This window comes from Ailuropoda melanoleuca, chromosome 14 (assembly GCF_002007445.2).
Source record: "Ailuropoda melanoleuca isolate Jingjing chromosome 14, ASM200744v2, whole genome shotgun sequence".
In the NCBI taxonomy this organism is placed as follows: domain Eukaryota; kingdom Metazoa; phylum Chordata; class Mammalia; order Carnivora; family Ursidae; genus Ailuropoda; species Ailuropoda melanoleuca.
This window is the reverse complement of record NC_048231.1, coordinates 69,688,033-69,705,177: the sequence shown is the minus strand read 5'-3', so window position 1 is coordinate 69,705,177 and position 17,145 is coordinate 69,688,033. Positions and strand designations below refer to the sequence as shown.

The 17,145-nt window shown below is 39.0% G+C and overlaps 1 protein-coding gene across 1 annotated transcript in view; it reads right to left on the bottom strand.

The window, feature by feature from the left end:
* The window catches only part of GALNT1 (polypeptide N-acetylgalactosaminyltransferase 1), an 85,710-nt gene extending 72,091 nt beyond the window's left edge, over window positions 1–13,619 (bottom strand). Inside the window, exons 1-2 of the mRNA XM_034643160.1 lie at window positions 13,475–13,619; window positions 9,585–9,639 (exon numbers count right to left, since the gene is read on the bottom strand). The gene's annotated coding sequence lies outside the window, so the exon portion shown is untranslated. The remainder of the gene's footprint in view (window positions 1–9,584; window positions 9,640–13,474) is intronic.
* Between the last annotated feature and the right edge of the window lie 3,526 nt (window positions 13,620–17,145).

Here is a 17,145-nt window from a genome sequence, read left to right as displayed (position 1 = left end):
ATGCACACCCCTTGTGCCCTTATGAAATTTAGAGTTGGCTCCAGGAAAGCAGGGATTAGTCAAACAGCCACATATACATAAAATTTCACTGGTGGTAACTTTTGAAGGGCGGTACACAGCAATACAAACATCTGTATTACAAAGATCGGACTTTGTCAGAAAGGCTTCCCAGGAAGACATGATTTGAGGGGAAAATAAGCATTGGGGGCAGTGAGTAGCAAGGGCTCTGTAGCAGGAAGGAGCCCAACACTGAAAGGTCAAGGGATCAAAAACAAAAGAAGAGGAAACTGTGATGTGAGATAAAACTGGAGGTGGTAAGAGTGGGCAGATTCAAGAGGTATTCAGGGACAAACTCAACAGGATTTAGGGACAAATTAGATGGGAAAGAGGAGGAAATCCTGGCTTATACCACTGGATGCAGAGTGGTGCCAGACAAAGAAACAGGGACCAATAAAACAGGACAAATTTTTGGAAAGAAGAAGCAAGACAGGAAGAAACTTAAGTTTGACTTTGGACATGTTAAGTATCAGGTAACCCTGATAACTTCAAAAAGAGATATTAACCACAGCTAAGGATACAAAAGTTTGGGGCCCAAAGGAGGGGTCTAAGGTAAAGACATATGGACAGAAGCCCTTGCTCCTATGCAACATCACTGGGGCAGCAGACTTTTAAAAAATCAATATGCAAAACAATTTTTGTGGAGTGTCATTTCTCTCCTAGCATGGGGCTGGACTTGGTGACTTGCTTCTAATCGACAGAATACGGTAGAAGTGATGGTGCATGATTTCAAGGCTAGTCATAAAACACACGTCCTCCTAGCTCTCTCTCAGCTCACTCTGGGGAAAGCCAGCACCAATGTCAGAAGGATACTTAAGCTTCCTTATAAAAAGGTCTACATGGTAAGAAACTGAAGCCTCCTACCAACAAGCAGTACTATCAAGCTAGGCATGGAAGTGAATGAACCTCTTTGAAAGCAGTCCCAATCAACCCTTCAGATGGCTGCAGCTCCTGCTGACATTCTGAATGCAATATCCTGAAAGATCCTGAGTCAACACCACCCTGCTAAGCTACTCATGCACTCCTGGCCCAAAGAAAAAACAAGACAATAAATGTCTATTGTTTGAAGCCATTAACTTTGGAGGTAATTCATTATTCATCAATATAGGATTTCAACAACAAAAAAGGCTTAGAAAGAAAATTCTTTAATCTACAGTAAACATACTTAATGATAGGGCTGTTGACTTGTCATGGATTTCTGTAACGTAAGATGACTTATGCATCCTTACTTCACTTTGACATCATAATAAAGTCTAAGCAATAAGACAAGAAAAGGAATAAGGATGAGAAGGAGAAAAAGACAAAATTATCTGCAGACAGCATGATTTCTATACAGAAACTCTAAAAGAAATAAACACATAAACCATTAGAGCTAATTCATGACTTCATCAAGGTTGCTTGAATGCAAGGAGCCGCTTGTGTGGCTCAGTTGGCTGTCTGCCTGCCTTTGGCTCAGGTCATGATCTTAGGGTCCTAGGATCAAGCCTGGCGTTGGGCTCTCTGCTTAGTGGAGAGTCTGCTTCTCCCTCTCACACTCCCTCTGTGCTCTCCCTAATAAATAAATAAAATCTAAAAAAAAAAAAAAAGGTTGCTATATATAAGATGAACATATAACAATCATGCTCTTGTCTAGTAATAACTACTCAGAATATATAAGACAAATCACATTCAAAATAGCTATAAAACCCTTAAGGTATCTGGGGATAAACTTTAAAAAAAAATAGGGGCTCCTGGGTGGCACAGCGGTTAAGCGTCTGCCTTTGGCTCAGGGCGTGATCCCAGTGTTATGGGATCAAGCCCCACATCGGGTTCCTCTGCTATGAGCCTGCTTCTTCCTCTCCCACTTCCCCTGCTTGTGTTCCCTCTCCCGCTGGCTGTCTCTATCTCTGTCAAATAAATAAATAAAATCTTAAAAAAAAAAAAAAGGGGGTGCGTGGGTGGCTCAATTGGTTAAGTGTCTGCCTTCAGCTTGGGTCATGATCCCAGGGTCCTGGGATGGAGGCCGGCATCAGGTTCCCTGCTCGACAGGGAGCCTGCTTCTCCTTCTCCCTCTGTCCCTCACCCTGCTTGTGCTCTCTCGCTCTCTCTCTCTCTCCAATAAACAAATCTTAAAAAAAAATTAAAACTTTAACAAAATATGTGCAAGACATAGAAAAAGCTGTGGAGCTTTACTGAGGGACATAAGAGAACAACCAACTAATGGCTAGGAAAAAAATAGCCTTTTCCCAAAATTAATCTATAAATTTAATACAATTCTAATTAAAACACAAGGAAGCTTTTCGGGACTGGATTTATAATACAGCAGAAGAATCTAAAACCATGTGGTTCTCTAAAACAAACCCATACATGTACAGAAAACTGGACAGGTGCTACTACAAATCAGAGTAGAAAACTGATAGAGGGACAAATGGCTTTCCATATGGTAAAAATAAATTTAGATCTTACCTTATACCAGTAACAAAAGTAAATCTGTGAAAAGATAATAACTGAAGCCAAAGTTGTCAAAACAAAGTCACAGCTATTCTGGCCTATTACCTACTAGCTGATGTAAGTATGGTTTTAGTCCTGCATAGTTTTTAATTTTATAGTTTCCACTTCCAGTGAAGTGTTTAAGGCCAACATTTCTCCCACTGTCTTTGAGTTGTCAAGTGATTACTTACTAAAATTTGGCACTGAGAAGACTCATTCACCAGCCAAAAACATGAACCAATTTTTAGGTATCAGCATACTCTCATTCTGAGTATTTAACAAAAATTAGCTAAGAACTAGTCTAAAAATTCTACACAAAATGATGTCCACATTCCACATAAATTTGGATATTCTTTTTCTCTGTTTCCCAGGTGTCACTCCAACTTTAGAGGTCGGGGAAACATGTTTATCATCTGGGGTAGTCATAGTAAAGACTCTCATAAAATTTACCAGTATCTTGAATAAAATATCAGTTTCCAAGGTGATAAACTGACTTAACTTCTAGCAATATCTTTAAAAATTAATATTTCTCCTAGTTATAAAGTAGTATATGCTCAATGCAAAGAACTTGGCAAACAAAAAAGTAAAAGAAAACCACCTATAAACCCTCATCCCAGTTAAACACTACTACCAATTGGTTAAGTGTCCTCCCAGTCATCTGGAATACAGCAGATATGTCTTAAAGCAACTTTGTAATGTCTAGTTTGACTCAAACATTTTAATGTCTTAAATGAATGTTCTTATCAGGGAGAAAAGAAAGGAACTGGTGTGACTATAAAAGGGTAGCAAAAGAGGTATTTGTGGTGGTGCTGTATTTCTCGATTTTTCTTTTAAGTAATATGTTCAACAGACATTTCTAACCCTTCTTATACCCCAACTACTGAATATCATGTTCTAGGCAACATCAAATGTCTTATGGGTCATTTCAAACTAGCCTTGATATTTACAAAGCTATGTCAAATGCCACACATTGATGCACATGTAAAGAACAGACATAAAATAGATACAAACCAAGGGGGCTTCCTGGTTCATGATGCTGACCCTCGCTCTCCTTGCCGTCCCCCAAAGGTTTCTCCTGGTAATAGACCCAGCCCCCTGGCCAGAAGATAGTCAAGTGACCTAGGCAGGCCAACCACAGGACCTCACCCCTTGGTTTCTCAAGTCACAGAACTGGAGGCTATGCATGTAGCTCTGCAGTCAGCCCAACACATGGAGAAAGCCCATCTGCAGTCCAAGAGAATGAGTCCAAGCAGAGGCATACAGAACAAGAGGCAGAGGGTCCTGATGGTGACCAAGTCCCTGACTCTTCCTTAGCTTCTGCAAAGAGCAGTAGTCCTTTTACTAATCCCTTTTCTGCTTAGAAGAGTTTGAAATTGGTTCCTGACACAACCAGAACACCTGGGATATGGAGGGGAGGGGAGGAAAGAGGAGGAGACCTACAGGTGAAATCAAATAGGTTCTGGTCTACTGATGAGGTTCCCTTCTACTAGTTATAAACATTGTACATCATGAGGCAAACTACACTATTTGAAAAGATACCTTTTAGTACTCCAAATCACAAAAATATAAGAACTATCAAAAGTATGTAGAAGGAACATCACTGAAATAAAGGATCACAATACAACATACACGTATCATGTATCCACCACCCAGTTTAAGAATAAGAACATAATCTTTAAAGCTCCCTCTCCAATACCATCTCTTTCCCAGCTCCTCAGAGGCAACTTCTTTTTTTTTTAATTTTCATTATTTTTTTGTATTATGTTCAGTTAGCCACTGTATAGTACGTAATTAGTTTTTGATGTAGTGTTCAATGATTCATTAGTTAAGTATAACACCCTCAAAGGCAACTTCTATTCCAAACTTACCATTCCCTCTTTTCCTGACAGTTTTACCCAACTGGTATCCTTAGCAATGCCTTCTTTATATTTGTCTGTTTCTGAACTGCTTATAAATGGAAAAATCTGTCTTGCCTTTTTTTTTTTTAATACCAAGTTCCTGAGACCCATCCATATGTTGCATGCAGTTACCATCAATTTGTTTTCACTACTGAATAGTATCCCACTGGCTTAGCACACCAGAGTTTATCCATTTTACACTTAATGGACATGTGGTTCTTTCTAGGTTTCTATCGTTACAAACAGTACTGTTATGAACATTCCTACACATTTTCTGGCACACACGTGCAGGAGTAAGGGGGGCAGAGGTGGTAAACTTCGGCAAAGGGCAAGATGGTAAATATTTTAGGCTTTGCAAGACACAAGAAGTGCAGTGTAAGCATTCAACTCTGGTACTATACCACAAAAGCAGCCATAAATGATATATAAACAAGTAAGTGTGACAGTATTCCAACAGAACTTTATTTATGGACACTGAAATTTAAATTTCATGTAATTTCCATATTACAAATTACAAAATTTTTTTCACAATTTAAAAATGTTAGAAACCTTTTTTAACTCATGAGTTGTCACGCCAGCCCCTGATCTGGAGTACACACATAAGGCTATTAGGTCATAGGGTATGCATATTTTTCATATGACTAAACATGACCCATTTATTTTCCCAGGTGGCTGAAGCAAAACAATAAACAAAATGAGAGCTCCGGATGTGTTCTATCCTTGGCAACACTTACTGATGTCAGACTTTCTTATTTTTTGAAAATCTGGTGAGTGTGTAGCTGGTATCTTAATGTAGTTTTAATTTGCATTTCCCCACTGTCTCTGACATTACTGGTCATTCCATTTCCTCTTCTCTAATGTGCCTGTGAAGTCTAGTCCACTATTCTATTCAGTGGGTTGTTCTGTCTTTTTCCTATTAGCTTGTAAAGATCTTTGTGCAGTCTGGATTCTAATCTTGTGTCGGCTACATGCAAAGCAAGAATCTTTTCCCAGTTTATAGCTTGTCTTCTTAGTAAGAGGTGTCTTTTCTGGTTTACATTTTCTATGTCTTAAGAAATTCTTCCCTATCTAGAGGATCATTAAAAATAATGTTCTAATGTCTAAAAATTTTTAAGTTTTACCTTTCATATTTAAGTAGAGATTCAACATCGCTTTCTCCCATGTGGATAACCAATTGTCCTGCCACAACGTGTGGAAAGTTCAATCTCTTACTAAAGGTGTGCGTCCAATGCAAACTTTGTCATAAACCAGGGTTCTGTGTTCTGTTTCACTGGTCCGTCTAGCCTTACGCCACACTGCTGTCTTACTTACAGCTTTATAACAATTCTTCATATACACTAAAGAAGTCTTCTCACCTTGCACTGCTTCTTGAGGAGGGCCGTGGCTACTTCTGACCAACTGGCCTTCCTTAGGTATAGCAACCATAATTACTAAAAATGATATTCCACCCACTGAAAAAAGAAATCTAGTAGTTAAAAATTTACATGTCTATGGTGGAACAATTCTACTGTTAGGATTAAATTAAATTAAAAAATGATACAAGTCACAGAAAAGAAGCTGGTGATGAGTTCAAGAGCCATTTAAAAGAAAAATTCCAGGGGCACCTGGGTAGCTCAGTTGGTTAAGCATCCGCCTCTTGGTTTCAGCTCAGGTCATTATCTCAGGGTCGTGAGACTGAGCCCCTCGTGGGGCTCTGCTCTCACCAGAGAGTCGGCTTGTCCCTTTCCCTCCCCTGACTTAGTGTGAGTGCCTCTCTCTAAAATAAATATATTTTGTAAATGCTTTAAAAAGAAATTCTGAAAATGTCTTACAAAATGACATCATTATTAAAATTAATGTACAGCACCTTTTATGTCTACTATACTGCTGTTCCTTTAAAAAAAAAAAAAAGTTTCAGTATTTGAGAATCACAATTCATTCCATGCTATCAGGATATTTACCGAGTCTTGGCCAACTACATTCCTGATTACCAGGTCAGGTACCACAGATGGTACAAGCCTGAGGCAATGATCCACACCATGGAAGCCCTTATCTCACAGTTAAACTCCAATCTAAAAGCCGCACCGTTCACATTACAAAAGAGAAACATCAACTCAGGAAACCTGGCAGGAAAAAGACAGACAGATAGGGAAGTTTCTAAACAGTTTTTATCAGAAGGCGGAATAAGATACTAAACTTTTCTGCAACAAGGTTTTCTTCTCTCTCTCTTTTTTAAAGATTTTATTCATTTATTTGACACAGAGAGGAAGAGCACAAGCAGGGGCAGTGGCAGCAGAGAGAGGGAAAAGCAGGCTCCCCGCAGAGCAGGGAGCCCTATGCAGGGTTCAGAGCTGGATCCAGAACCCTGGGATCATGACCTGAGCTGAAGGCAATCACTTAACTACCTGAGCCACCCAGGCGCCCCTGTCCTTCTATTTTGTTCTAAAGAACACTGCAACTGCAGGACTCATACCTGTGGGTTCTTACTGAAGAAACTGCATGGTTAAGTAAGTTAGGGAAATGTTATAGACTTTATATGCCCTGGGAGATTCATACTGCATATTACTGCCCTAAAGATTCTGTGAAGTTCTGCAATAAGGAAACATATCTAACTTCATTAACTCAGAACTTCTCGTTTTCAGGCATGGAACTTTCCCCATCTACTTTGCCTTTTTTGCACAACACAATACAGGTTTCAAAGAGCAATAGATAAAGTAATAAAGACTGGTTTCAAATCTTAGGATCAGCCAATTTTTTTTTTAAAGATTTTATTTATTTATTCAACAGAGATAGAGACAGCCAGCGAGAGAGGGAACACAAGCAGGGGAAGTGGGAGAGGAAGAAGCAGGCTCATAGCAGAAGAGCCTGATGCGGGGCATGATCCTGGCGTTCGATCCCAGAACACTGGGATCATGCCCTGAGCCGAAGGCAGACGCTTAACCGCTGTGCCACCCAGGCGCCCCAGGATCAGCCAATTTTTAAACTATGGGTTATTCTTTTTCTGCAAAACTGGTTATTTCTGTGCACCTGCAAATTCCATACAAGAGAAATCCCACCGTGTTCACATGAAGACCTTCATAAAGTGAAGGTTAACTCTGTAATATCTTAACTGTTTAAAGTTCATATTTCTGCACTATTCTTTAGCATATATAACACACATAGTTGCACACAAAAATGGTAAATCCAGACGTCACTATTATATAAATTCCTAAAAGAAAATAATCTAAAAGAAGTGAAATTTAGCAACTATATTATTTTTTTTCTAAGTTTAAAATATCATATTCTATAGAATGTATCAGCATTAAATGTTATATTCAACAACACAATAGGATGCTATAAGGAAAGAGTTAACACAGCAGGTCTGTTTTATTCAGGCCTTGCTAATCTCTGGGGGATGCCTGGAGCCATGGCAATGACCCCTGGCCAAACTCTGAGAACTGAATTTGTGGAATGTTCACAGTCACTGGGTAAGGATGTTAGAGGCAATGGGTCAGGACGTATCAGGCTGTCAGCATTGTTTAAAGTAAGCATCAAGATTTATGATGTGCACCTGGTATCTGGTCGGTATTTAGTCACCAGGGCTGGCCACAGAAAATCATGTCCATGTGATCCTCACAGAGGAAAGACATGAACATTTGTGTCTTATGTTCCTAGCGTTCACCTGTACATAGCTTTCTCCTGCTGTTTCTGTACTGCATCCTTTGCTGTAATAAACCTTAGCCGTGAGTACAACATTATGTTAAGCTGGGGGAGTCCAACAAATCAAAACTAATGGGCAGTCATGGGACACCCCCCAAAATAAACACCATTAAAACATTTGGTTTGCCATAATACCTACTTCTAAATGCTAAACGATCATAATCACGATCTGCTTAAATGAATAAACCAATGTACAGGATAAAGTTAACACAGCAGGCACAAGACTACTATCCCTAGAAAGGCATGGTTGCAAGGTGGGCCCTTGACTAGCATCTGGTAACTTAAACAATAAGCAATTTCATACACTGATATAAAACTTATCTTAAATGATAAGTGTGCCTAACTGTGCCTAACCTATTTGTACAAACAATATGGTTTGTGCAAAACACCTGATTTCCTTCTGGGAGACTGAAATTTTGGTACATGCTAGGCAGAGGGTGCCACCAGCCCCAATAAAAACACTGGCACTGAGTCTAATGAGTTTCCCCAGCTGGTAACACTTCACATGTGTTGTCACAATTCATTGCTAGAGCACATCATGTGTGACTCCACTGGGAGAGGTTCTTGGAAGCTTGTGCCTGGTTTCCTCCAGACTTCACCCCATGCACTTTTCCCTTTGCCAATATTGCTTTGTATCCTTTCACCGTAAGAAGTCTTAGTTGTTATTATGACTATTTGCTGAATACTGTGAGTCCTCCTAGCCAATCACTAAACCTGGGGCGGCCTTGGGAATCCCCAACACAATCAGCATATTGAAAGAGAAGAGAGTGTCTATTACCCCAATGCTGAAATTCAAATCTGGGTTCAAATTCCAATTCCAACACTCATTAGTTAAACAATCCTAGCAATGTTACTTTTTATTTGCATAATCCAGGGGCTCTTCATTCCTTTGAGAAAAACATACCCACCTTATAGTCCATTTCGCTAAATTAAACGAGGTAATTCACATCACATATATCATAGCACACACTCAGTAAATATTAAATAGTATTTCTAGAGGTACTTCCTTAGATGAAACAAAAAATCAGGAACTTTTATATTTGTACTGATGCAATGATTATTCAAATGGCCAAGCAGGGTACTGCAAAAAGCAGCTCAGAGGTAACCTTTAACTCTGAATCTTCAACAATAATTCCATGAGTGATTTCCAGCCCACATGACAGGATTATCGGGTGAGCTCAAGGAGGTTAAACCCCATATAATAAGAACCTTTTTATTCCTAAACTTGATATTCATCTAGTCCTCAAATTGACTTCCCTAAGGAGATATGAATGCACTAATTAATTAGTACTGGGACTATGCTTGATGGTTACATTTCTCAAATAACTGAATTTGCATTTTAGTATAAGCCATTCACTTATGTATATATGAGGCATAAAGTCCCATCAGCATTAAGTGTGATACCTCCATAGCTGTAAGAACAAGCCCCAAGGAAAAGAGAACTGTAACCCTGAAGTCATTCACTCCCAGCTATCAACTTACCCCAAAGTGGTTTTTCAAATGAATTCATATCCCAAATCCAAATGTCCCACATTTCCTGTAGAAAAATAAATTTCCTAAAATCAGATTATTACAGAATAACTCTATCCTCCCCCCTTATTACTTTAGCCACCCTATTCCACTGGACTTTAAGTCAGCCATAGCTGAGGGCAAAACCCATTTCTTATTTAGCTATTTCTCCAATGCTGAGCATGGGCATGTAACAGGTATTTCCCCAAACCTTGCACAGAATAGGTGTTCAGTTAATGCCTAGTACATGAATAAAATATTACTAAGATCCAACATCAAGCTCTGTGGAAATACTATAAAAGTGTCATTCCTCCTCTTAGAAATCTATCAGGATATTAACTTTCCTGGTGGGAAGGCCAAGTCACAGAGATAGCACCTGCAGCAGGTACTGTTTATTTATTTTTTTTAAGATTTTATTTATTTATTTGAGAGAGAGATAGCAAGAGGGGAGGAGGAATGAGAAGCAGACTACCTGCTAAGCAGGGAGCCAGATGCTGGACTTGATCCCAGGACCCGGGATCATGACCTGAGCCAAAGGCAGCAGCTTAACCGACTGAGCCACCCAGGAGCTCCAGTACTGCTAATTCCTTATCCCACCCCAACCCACAATGTTACACTCCATTAGACCCCCAACTGAACTCAACTGATGATTCTCTGCTGGACTACCTATTCTTTATTCATTCAAGCTAGCCATGGCTATTCTATTCCTCTTCCTGGTGCCAGTGACCAAATCTCAACCAACAGGACCCGAGGGGTCACATTAAGGAAAAATTATGCTTTCTCAGAGGTGCTGAAGGAGAAATTATACTCATAATGGGGGAGCTACTTATGTGTGGGGGCAGAAGGCATATGGGAAATATCTACCCCTTCCTCTCAACTTTACTCTAAACCTAAAGCTGCTTTAAAAAAAAAATGTCTTTAAAAAAAAATTAAAGCATGAAAGACTTACAGAAAGGTGAAACAGTTTATACTGGACTAACCCTCCCACAAATAATAATTATAAACCCTGGCCAAAACGTAAAAACCACTACTGAAAAGCACTAGATAGGTGAAATAGGTGATGGGGATGAAGGACGGCAACTTGTGATGAGCACCAGGTGACGTACGGAAGCGCTGGATCACTGTACTGTACACCTGAGACTAATTTTACACTGCATGTTAACTAACTGGAATTCAAATAAAAACTTGAAAAAAAGAAAGTAAAAAAAAATTAAATTAGCACTGGATAGCAACCAAAAGAAAAGAGAAGGCAACCCTTGAAACAGGAGCCATACTAGGTGAAATTTGCCTTTTTATGGCTGCTTGCCTGAGGGCAGAGACCACCCTGCACTGTGTAGAGCAGATGAAACTCAAGAGGGAAGTAACACACTCATCCGCTTGTGGCATCAAAGGATGAAGGCTGGGGCTAGAAGAGCAACTGGAAAGTAAGGAAGAAAATCCTAGACATATTTATATATGTAAACTCCACCACAATCCTTAGCTGAGCTCTGAACACACAACACAGGAGACTCCAGAGGCCCCAACGAAAAGCAACAGCTAAAATGTCTGAAATAACTGAGCAAGAGATCAGGTGTTGCCCAATGCAGGAGAAAGAGTGTGGAATTTAAGTCCAGCCAGTTAACTGCCTGCTAGAACAACAAAGAATCAACACTCTTTCAGAGAAAACAGAATTATGGGTCACAAAAACATATTTACAACATTCAGTATACAATAAAAAATTACTAGACATGAAAATAGGGCGCCTGGGTAGCGCAGTCATTAAGCGTCTGCCTTCGGCTCAGGGCGTGATCCCGGCATTTCGGGATCGAGTCCCACATCGGGCTCCTCCGCTGGGAGCCTGCTTCTTCCTCTCCCACTCCCCTGCTGTGTACCCTCTCTAGCTGGCTGTCTCTCTGTCACATAAATAAATAAAATCTTTAAAAAAAAAAAAAAGACATGAAAATAAACAAGAAAATGTGACTATGGTCAAAAAAAAAGCAGTCAATATACTTTGGACACATGACTACCCAAATGTTAGAATTAGTTGACAAGGGCTATAAGGCAGCTACTATCAATGTGTTAAGGAACTTAATAAAGGAAGAAAGGTAACTCATCAGATAAACACAAAGTATAAAAAGGAACCATACAGGATACCATGCAGAACACAAAATACAAAGTCTGAAATGTAGAATTCACTTGACAGGTTCGACAGCACATTAGAGGCAAGAGAATACAGGCATATCTTGAAGATACTGTGGGTTCAGCTCCAGACCACCATAAGAAAGTGAATATTGTAATAAAGTGAGTAATAATAATTTTGTTTCAAAGTTGTTTACATTATAGTTTATTAAGATGTGACAGTATCGTGTCTAAAAAAAAAAACTAATGTACATACCTTAAAAAATACTTCATCGCTAATAAAATGCTAACCATTACCTGCGCTTTCAGTCATAATCATTTTGCTCATGAAGGATCTTTCTCTCTACGCTGATGGCCACTGACTGATCAGGGTGGTGGATGCTGAAGGTTGGGGTGGCTGCGGCAATTTCTTAAAATAAGACAAAAATGAAATTTGCCACATCAACTGACTCCTCCTTTCATGTATAACTTTTCTGTAACATGCTAGGCTTTGACAGCATTTTACTGACAGCAGAACCTCTTTCAAAATTAGAGTCAGTTGGGGCACCTGGGTGGCTCAGTCAGTTAGGTGTCTGCCTTTGGCTTGGGTTGTGATCTTGGGGTCTTGGGATGGAGCCCTGCATCAGGCTCCCTGCTCAGCAGGGAGTCCGCTTCTCCTTCTCCCTCTGCCACTCTACCTCCCATCTCTGCTTGCATTCTCTGTTCTCTCAAATAAATAAAATATTGTAAAACAAACAAACAAAATTAGAGTCAATTTTCTCAAACGCTACCACTGCTTGATCAACTAAACTTATACAATATTGTAAATCCTCTATTGCCATTTCAACAATCTTCACAGCATTTTCACCACGAGTGCCATCTCAAGAAACCACTTTCTTTGCTCATCACAAGAAACAAATTCTCATTTGTGCAAGTTTTATCATGAGAGTGCAGCAATTTAGTCACATCTTCAGGCTCTACTAATTCTAGTTCTCTTGCTATTTCCACCACATCTGCAGTTACTTCCTCCACTGTTGCCTTGAACCCCTCAAAGTCATCCATGAGGGCTGGAATCAACTTCTTCCAGAGTCCTGTTAATGTTGATATTTCAACCTCTTCCCATGAATCATGTATGTTCTTCACAGCATCTAGAATCCTTTCCAGAAGGTATTCAACTGACTGCCCAGAGCCATCAGAGGAATCATCATATATAGTAGCTATAGCCTTACAAAATGTGTTTCTTAAATAAAAAGACTTAAAAGCCAAAAATACTCCTTGATCCATGAGCTGAAGAATGGATACTGTGTTAGCAGACATGGAAACAACGTTAATCTCATTGTGTATCTTCATCAGAGCTCTGGGGTGACCAGGCCCTTTGTCAATGAGTAGTAATATATTCAAAGGAATTTTTATTTTTTCCTGAGCTGTAGGTCTCAACAATGGGCTTAAAATACTCAGTAAAGCATGTTGTAAAAAGATGTGCTGTCATTCAAGCTTTATTGTTCTATTTCTAGAGACAAGGCACGGCATTTAGCATAACTCTTGAGACGCAGAATTTTCAGAATGGTCTGTGAGCATTGGTTTCAACCAAGTCACCAGCTGCATTAACACCTAACAAGAGTCAGCCTGTCCTCTGAAGCTTTGGAACCAGGCACTGACTTCTCCTGTCTAGCTATGAAAGTCCTAGATGGCATTTTCATCCAACAGAAGGTTATTCTGTCTATATGGAAAATCTGTCATTTAGCATAGCCACCTTCATGAATTACCTTGGGTGAATCTTCTGGGAAAGTTGTTGCAGCTTCTCCACCAGCACTTGCTGCTTCACCTTGCACTTTTATGTTATGGAGATGGCTTCCTCCCTCAAACCTCATGAACCACCTTCTGCTAGCTTCAGACTTTTCTCCTGCAGCTTCCTCACCTCTCTCGACCTTCATGGAATTGAAGAGAGTTAGGGGCTTGCTCTGGATTAGGCTTTGACTTAAGGGAATGTTGAGGCTGGTCTGATCTTCTATTCATACCACTAAAACTTCCTGCATATCAGTAATAAGGCTGTTTGGCTTGCTTATCATTCTTCACTGGAGTAGCACTTTTAATTTCCTTCTTTCTTTTGCATTCTTTTGCATTAACAATTTGGCTGGCAGATTTCAACTAGCTTTCGGCCTATTCAGTTTCAACATGCCTTCCTCACTCAGCTTAATCATTCCTAACTTTTGATTTAAAGGAAGAGACATGCAACTCCTTTTACTTGAACACTGAGAGGCCTGTAGGGTCAGAATTGGCCTAATCTCAATATTTTTGTGTCTCGGTGAATAGGGAGGCCTGAGGAGAGGGGGAGTCAGGGGTGAACAGTTGGTACGTGAAGCAGTCAGAACACACATAACATTTACCAATTAACTTCACCATCTTATATAAGCACAGTTTGTGGCACCCCAAAACAACTGCAATAGTAACATCAAAACCCAATGATCAAAGGTGACCATAACAAACATAATAATAATGAAAAAGTTTGAAATATTGCAAGAATTACCAAAATATAACACAGAGACACAAAGTGAGTAAAACCACTGGAAAATATCAATAGACTTGCTGGACACAGGGGTGCCACAAACCTTCAATTTGTAAAAAACACGGTATCTGCAAAGTGCAATAAAATGAGGTATGCCTGTAAAGGGTCAATTTAAAGATACATCAAAAGCAAGTATCCAATCTGAAGATCTGAAAAAAAAATTTCTTAATGAATAGAGAGCCTCAGTGAGTTATGGTACAATATCAAAGTCTAACATATATGAAATCAAAGTCCCAAAAGGAGAAAATTACACAAAAATTATATAAATTATACAGAAAAGTATGTGCAAAAATAACGGCTAAAAACGCCCGCAATTTGGAGAAAACATAAAATCACAAATCTAAGTCCAGTGAATCCTAAGCAAGATAAATACAAAGAAAATCTCAACCAGAGCATATCATATACAAAGTGCTAAACACTAAAGATAACAGACAATAACCTGAAAGCAGCGAGAGGAAAAAAGACATACTATATACAGTGAAAAAAAGTGGCTGACTTCTTATTACATGAAACAATTTTCAGGTAAAGAGAAGCCAAAACTACTCATCTCTGCAGACCTGCACTACAAGAATGCTAAAGGAAGTCCTTCAAGGCAGAGGGAAATGACACCAGATCTGTAAGGAGAAATGAAGAATAGAAGCAATGGTAAATGTAGGTGTAAATGTAAAAGTCTGCTTTTTCCCTCTTGCTTTCTTTCTTTTTTTAAATTTTATTTAGGGACACCTGGGTGGCTCTGTCTGTTAAGTGTCTGCCTTTGGCTCAGGTCATGATCTCAGGGTCCTGGGATCAAGTCCCACATCAGGCTCCTTGCTCAGCAGGGAGTCTGCTTCTCCCTCTGCCTGCTGTTCCCCCTGCTTGTGTGCTCGCTCTGACAAATAAACAAAATCTTAAAAAAAGAAAAAGATTTTATTTATTTGAGAGAGTACACAAGGTAGAGAGCACAAGAAGGGGGAGCGGCAGAGGGAGAGGGAGAAGCAGGCTCTCCGTTGAGCAGAGATCCCGATACGGGGCTCGAACCCAGGACCCTGAGATCAAGACCTGAGCTGAAGGCAGTCGCTTAACCACTTAACTGACTGAGCCACCCAGGCACTCCTCCCTCTTGCTTTCTTAAAAGACATATGGCTCATTAAATTACAAATTCTAACTTTGTACTGCATTAATTTCTTAGTATGAAGATGTAATATACAAAAAAATTAGAGAAAACAATAGAGGTGGGAGTTAAGTGGAACTATATAGTTGCCAAGGGACTTACAATTTTATGTGAAATAGTACAACCTAGCACCCACTCATATTTACAACAAAAAGGAAAGAAATACCAGGAGACTGAAATTAAGAATAAACTTTTGTTAACCTGATAAAGGATATCTGCCCCAAATCTACAGTAAACAAAACAGTTTCTGGTAAAGTGTTGGAATCATTCCCTTTAAAGTTAGTAAAAGGATAAAAATGTATTCTACCACTTTTTCCTGTCAACAACATACTAGAAATCCTACCCAGAAGAGTAAAACCAGAAAATGAAACAAAAGATTTAAGAACTGGAAAGAAGAAGGAAAACAAAAAAAAATGATGACAGAAAAATTCAAAACAATAAAGACAATGAGAACTAATGAGAACTTTTAGCAAGGTTGCTAGATACAAGTTCAACTGCAAAAGTTGATAAATTCTTATTGCCAATAACTAGAAAATTGCTTAAAAAGATCTTTAAAAGATAAAAAAATAGCATGCTCAAATATGGATAGTTTATTAAAGAAATAAATTCTCTCAATATTAATTTATATACTTAATACAGAAATACAAAATCTCAATATAATTTTTTTTTATAGAACTTTAAAAAAAAAGCAGGCTAAAATCACATGGAAGAACAAACCCATGAAAACCAATAAAATTTTGAACAGGGTGAAAGAACTCTATCAACCATATATCAAGCTACAGTAATTAAGTCGGTGAGAGACATGGGCAGAGACAGATTAAAGAACCAATAAAACAGAATGGAGAGTCCAGAATCGGACCCACATGAATGAGCAAACTTGATATACGACAGAGGTGGCACTACAAATCAGTGTGAAAAAGAGAGGCTGTTTAATAAATGTTCATCCACATGTAAAAATGAAATGAAACTCCTACCTCACACCCTACAAAAGAACAATTACAGGTAAATTAAAGATTTAAGGATATACGCTCTAAAAAATGAAAATAAAATATAGGCAAATATCTTCATATCTTCAGGTAAGGAAGAATTTCTTAATATTAAAAAAGCACAAACCGTAAAGGGAAAAAGTAATTTTCACTACATGAAAATTAATTTTTAAAAAAGATTTAATTTATTTATTTGACACAGAGAGAGCGAGCACAAGTAGGGGGAGAGGCAGAGGGAGACAGAGAAGCAGACTCCCTGCTGAGCAGGGAACCCAAAGTGGGGCTTAATCCCAGGACCCCTGGGATCATGACCTGAGCTGAAGGCAGATGCTTAACCAAGTGAGCCACTCAGGCCCCCCAAAAATTAATTTTTAAAGTACAACCAATGATATCATCATGGACAGTCAAATGATAAACCAAAGACTAGGGAAAAATAATAAAAAAAAAAGATTAATATCAGAATGTATTAAAAACTCTTCCAACTAAAAACAACACACAAGTGAAAAATGGCATGGTAATGGGCAAATCAGAGGCGAGGAAACATATATAGCCAATGAACATATGAAAATATGCTCAACTTCAGTAGTATGCACAAAAATGAATTTGACCTCATCAAACTGGCAAAACACAAGTGTTAGTAAGGAATAAAGAAATGTGACACTCATACAGTGTTGTTCCAAGTGTAATAATTTGGTACAGTCACTTTGGAGAGCAATCCAGCAATATCTAAAATAG